Source organism: Sphaerodactylus townsendi, linkage group LG17 (assembly GCF_021028975.2).
Source record: "Sphaerodactylus townsendi isolate TG3544 linkage group LG17, MPM_Stown_v2.3, whole genome shotgun sequence".
NCBI lineage: Eukaryota > Metazoa > Chordata > Lepidosauria > Squamata > Sphaerodactylidae > Sphaerodactylus > Sphaerodactylus townsendi.
This window is the reverse complement of record NC_059441.1, coordinates 19,288,830-19,294,829: the sequence shown is the minus strand read 5'-3', so window position 1 is coordinate 19,294,829 and position 6,000 is coordinate 19,288,830.

Here is a 6,000-nt window from a genome sequence, read left to right as displayed (position 1 = left end):
AGAAGATCGAGATTTAAAAAAGGAGAGGGGGGGACGGGGAAAAATGCAGTGGGCGCGTTTCTACAAGCCAATTGCTTTTTCCACATAATTATGTTGCAAACGAACAGCAGCAGCAAACTTTCGAAAATCTGCCGATTGTTTTATATACTATTTAATAAAATAAGTAGAACAAACATTTACTTTTAATCCTTCGTGCGCTCACAGCTGGATAATTTTTTATTTTAAAAATCCTTTTATTAAACTTATATCTCGCCCATCCCTGGGGGCAGCCAGGCCTTGGGGCAGCTTGTTATATTCACTTAAAAGCCAATACATAAAGTCAGCATTAAAATTAGAATCAAGCCAACCGAGTTCTCCTACCTACCCAAGATGGCAGTAATTACCCATCAGCCTATAAACTAATCCCAAATCTTAAGGGGACCAGGATAATAAAATAATCAAGAAAGGGGCATGATGAGTAGCAGGTATTTACAGCAATGGTCCAATCCACTCAACACATGCAAATCACACTTGCTAACGGCACCCTTTACACTTGTTAACCTATGCAAATGGTTCTTTCTCCCACCCTGAACGTTCTACTGGTATATATACTCCACTTGCTTTACTACCATCAGATCCTTTTAAGATGCCAGCCACAGATGAAGGCAAAACATCAGGAGAGAATGCTACTGGAACACGGCCATGCAGCCTGGAAACCCCACAACACCCTGGTCCAATTGACTGTTGGTGGTAAGTAGTTGGAAGGCCAACTACTGGTGTTATACCAATGAATGGATGACTAGTCTCAACCAAAGGCCAGGTGGAACATTTCTGCCTTACAGGCCCTGCAAAATTGAACAAGGTTTTTCAGAGCCCTAGTGTCAGCGGACAGAGTTTTACCAGGTTGGAGCCAGCGCCAAAAAAGCCCAGGATCTGGCTGAGGCCAGCGGAGGTCAACTGAACTTTATCAGACTAAGCTGTGGCTAAGTTCAGTCCCTTTAAATAAACCGTGGATTCCAGACCTTCAACCATTTTGGTTGCCCTCCTCTGGACATGTTCCAGCTTGTCAATATCCTTCTTAATTTGTGGCGCCCAGAACTGAACACAGTACTCTAGGGGAGGTCTGACCAATGCAAAGTAGAGTGGTACAATTACTTCCCTCGATCTAGACACCGTGCTCTTATTGATGCATCCCAGAATTGCATTAGCTTCCTCGGCTGCCATATCGCACTGCTGACTCATGTTCAGTTTGTGGTCTGCTAAGACTCCCAGGTCCTTTTCACATGTATTGTTGTTAAGCCACTTAATTGTCATGCTACTATAACACCTTTGTGCAGGTTGTGAACTTCTTGGTAAGAACAGGCCTTTCCTGGCATCTGTGATCTTCAAAATGGAGATGGTGACTCTACCAACAGTTATTTATATTTATTTATTTTTTTTCGATTTCTATACCGCCCCATCCCCAAAGGGCTCAGTTGGAAAACTCCTGAACTGTGCTAAAGGATTTCTTTTTTTAAAAAATCACAAATGTTAAGTTCTTTTTCACAGTTAGCTTGTTTAGTCACATGAACTTAAACCGCATACCAATGATGGAAACAATAACTGATTTTGACAACCTTCTGACAGGAGGATGTATCTAAACACTAACATATTTTGGATGGGAAGTTTGAAAAGCAATTTTTGAAAAAGCTCAGTACTGTTGCCACACACTGGGAAATCGAGAAAGCAGTGCAAGAATTCAGAATGCCTCAATAGGTTCAAAACAGATTTAAAAACTTCATAACAAAAACAAGTAAAACCATTTAAGGATTTGTTCGGCTTCTATCCAAGGGCATAAAGACATACAAATCTGATAATAATTAATAGAGTTTATAAAAATTTATGCAAGGGGGAAAAGACTTTTAAATTTTTTAATGTTGTGATATTTGAACCAGCTTTGCCCAACTATGTATAAGCTGGTGTTTCAGAGTACCATTCATATCCCATTGACTACCCTGCCCAACAAGACCTTATAATAAGACAAATATCCCTTGAGAGGACACAAAAATGTATATAAAAATAACAGTGGTTTCATTTCCAACATTTCTTTGAAATGCAGAGAAATTCTCCACAATTGATATCTTTCCTTTACCTTAGATCCTTCCCTGCAATCCTGCAACCCTTTTAACTGCACAAATTGAGCACTGAACAGACATACTTCAGCATGCCGAGCAGGGTATACCTTTCCCATCTCTGTCAAGTGGCAATTTCCTCAACATACCCAGAGGAAATCGATTTTGTTTATCTTTCCTTACTGAAGAACTCCTCTAAACTCTATAAAGGGCATCTACAAGATTTAAAAAGAGCAACCAGCATTATGGAATACCCCACATGGAATATAAAAAATAAAATGAATTTACCTGGGAAGGTACAAGATTGTACCTTCCTTTGTACAAGATTGCATGGGAACACTGCTTTAGACTTTAGATATATACAGGCTGACCAGACGTCCCGCTTTTGGCGGGACAGTCCCGCCTTCAAACAATTTGTCCTGCGTCCCACAGGTTATTTAAATTGTCCCGATTTTTGGGAGGCTGCCGCACTGCCTTCTGGGGCGCAAGACAGTGCGGCAGCCTCCCCCGCGCGTGGCCGCAGAAGCATGGCCTTCTGGGGCTTGCCGTTTCCCGCCCTGTGGTGGGGTGGGGCTGAGAAAGCTCCAAAGAACTGTGACTAGCCCAAGTGTTGGAGTGCACAGGCTAATCTAGTTCCCCCTATAACCCTCCACAGCTCAAGTGGCAGAGCAGGGAATCAAACCCGGTTCTCCAGATTAAGGCACACCTGCTCTTAACCACTACGCCATTGCTGCTCAGTTCTGTCAGCTGAGGTGTAGCAGTCGAGTAAATTGTATGCTCCTGCATTAGAATATAGTCTGAAACAAATATGAGAATTATTGTTCATTTTTACAAACTGCCTTTGTCAAAACCATTATTTTCTGCATTATTGAACATAGTACTTTGATACCAGAGCATTTATGCCAAAGTGAATGTTTATTTTCAAACAGATGTGGGGAGCAGGCATAGATAGGCACTAGGACCCAGGCAGAGCATTTTACAACAAGGAAGGTCCAGTATGCTTTGTTTTGTGGTGGAGGAATATACAGTCTACTATCGTGTTTATATGGAACAAGAGTATAGTGAACAAAACAAACTGCTCTGTTTCCTGTAGTCATAGCTTGATTTGCTGGCTGAAATTCAAAAGCAAGATGTGCAGAGAGCCAAGATGCATGGCTTTCCCTGTGCCACCTCATTCTCCACTGGCTTATCTTTTTATGCAATGTGGAGTTTTTGGTACATAACGCAATTAAGAAAAGTCTGTTTCAGAAAAGGATGTGTGCCCTTGTGGGTTAAGCTTTTAGCGCATGCATTGCCCCAACTGTGAGGCAAGCGGGCTTCTTTTAATAAAAATCTAGCTCAGCCTTGAGCTTTCTTGTAAATGTGGTATTTACTTTCATAGTAAGCCTTGCTCAGGAAAAAAAGAGATAATAAAGGAATTGTGTGTGAAGCCCAGCACAGTTCTATATACCGATGTGTAACCATGAGATGGAATAATAGAAAGACCATGCAGTCTTCTGTGGTGTAGCATTTGCTAAAGCTGATAAGCAACTAACAACAACAAAAACCCTGTTTGTCATAATGTATAAAACCATGCTCATAGTTTTCCAGGAAAAACTGAGCCTGGAGAAAAATCCCAGATGATTTGAATGCTTTGGGATCAGGGTCCAGTTTCACGCTTTCAGCAAATTCCAGTGGAAAGTGTTGTGTGTGACTTATGCTACTACAAGCAGGGAATTCCATGTCTGCACACATCAGTTGGGGGAGGGGACCCAAGTTCCCTGCATGTGAAAAGCTAGCATTTCAAGGAGAAACTTATTCTCCTTGACAAGGTGTTGTAAGTTGAAAAGTGTCTTTTTGTGGTAATTCAGATAGGCACTTTCTAACTCACACTATTTGTTGCCTGAAGTGATAAAAACCAGGAATGAAATATGTCCCTGCTGGTAGGCTGGAAGTATTGGAGAAATGACAGTATGACAGGTCAGTGGGGACCCAGAACTATTACAGTAAATATACTCTGTTTTGCATGAAGAAGAAGAAGAAGAAGAAGAAGAAGAAGAAGAAGAAGAAGAAGAAGAAGAAGAAGAAGAAGAAGAAGAAGAAGAAGAAGAAGAAGAAGAAGTTTTGCAATGTAAAACCACGATATTCTTCTATATGTGGGGGGGGGGGTGTTTCACCAGTGTGTAAACTGTCACTCCAGAAAATAGCTGGGCAAACTTTCTATTTTGCAAAAGCCTTCCCACTCCCATCTGTTATACAGGAAAATGGCAGAGGCAGAAAGCGAAGATTGGGGAATAGAAAACAGGTATAGGAAGAAAAACATAACATCTCCCCACCCCAACCCCCAAATCTGGATTAGAGGTGGGCGTCTTCACTAGGAGGAATAGAAAACATGACCACCTACCAGCAAGAGAAAAACCATACAGAGACTTAAAAAAAAAAACCCAGAAAGTTCTCGTTCAAACAACTGCTGCCATTTTTTTCTTTCAATGGATTCATCTCTCCCCCAACCGAGCAGTCAAGGAGAATGGCCCAGTGCTCCCCAGCATATTATTTTTGTAGCGGAGAAAACTTCTTCAGGGGAGAGCATTTTCAGGTATTATCCACCCGTCCACCAACATACCCCACACTGAAAAGTGGTACAGTCTGGGCAAAGCTTTACTACGTTATATGGGTGACTGTATTAGTTGAAGGGTCTGTGCAACATTTTTTATTGCGATGTTAACAAGACGTAACACCCACTGATATCTTTGAACACGCGCATGACTCGTTCTAAGGATCTCCCATTTCCGAGCCCTGCTTGGCTGTTTAACTACCCCCACAGGAATGCAAACCTTCATTTCATCTATATGTCCCCCACCCCCCACTAACTCACTAAAGCAGTGAACCAGATTAAATTGGTTTGTGCTGCCTGTGGTAGGATATTAGCTATTGAGAGACTGCTTATATTAACTGCCAGAAGAGACAAGAGGGCTTTAATGTGTAGGAATCACAGAAGGAAGAAGAAAAGCGGCCGACGGGATAGCTTATATGGCTCTCATTTTCATGGCCTGATAGCTTATCGGCTCAGACCAGAAAAACACAGATATGTTAGGTGAATGGAATCCAAGCAGAAACCATCTAGGCATGGGGGAAAATAGACATTTTGTGGGCATGCCTTTATGTTCAATGGAGAAGGAGGAGGAGGAGGAGGAGTTTGGATTGATACCCCATCTTCTCTCCTGTAAGGAGACTCAAGGTGGCCTACAAAAGCTCCTTTCCCTTCCTCTCCCCACAACAGACACCTTGTGAAGTAGGTGGGGCTGAGAGAGTTCTGAAGAACTGGAATGTAGGAGTGCGGAAACACATCTGGTTCACCAGATAAGCCTCCACCACTCAGATGGAGGAGTGGGGAATCAAACCTGGTTCTCCAGATTAGAATCCACCTGCTCTTAACCACAACACCATGCTGGCTCTCCCACTGCAAAGTGGGTGCGATCCAATAGGTAATGTGATCTGGGGCAACACAGTTCAAAAGGTGCTGACTGGGAAAATTCTCCCCTGTTTCCCCGAATATAAGACATCCCCAGAAAATAAGACGTAGCAGAGGTTTTGCTGAAGTGCGAAATATAAGGCATCCCCCGAAAGTAAGACGTAACAAAGTTTTTGTTTGGAAGCATGCCCGACGAACAGAACACAGAAAAATAAGACATCCCCTGAAAATAAGACATAGCGCATCTTTGGGAGCAAAAATTAATATAAGACACTGTCTTATTTTCGGGGAAACACGGTAGAAGAGGGAGCATAGCTGTCTCCCATCTCCTCTCAACCTTGAGGTAACAGTTTCTGGTGAAAGGTAACCCTGGGCCAAAACTCAGCCTTGGGATCTTTCTCCTATACCCTCCCCCCAAATGCTGTTAGGAGATAATATACTTAAGTGCTTGGAATCCTA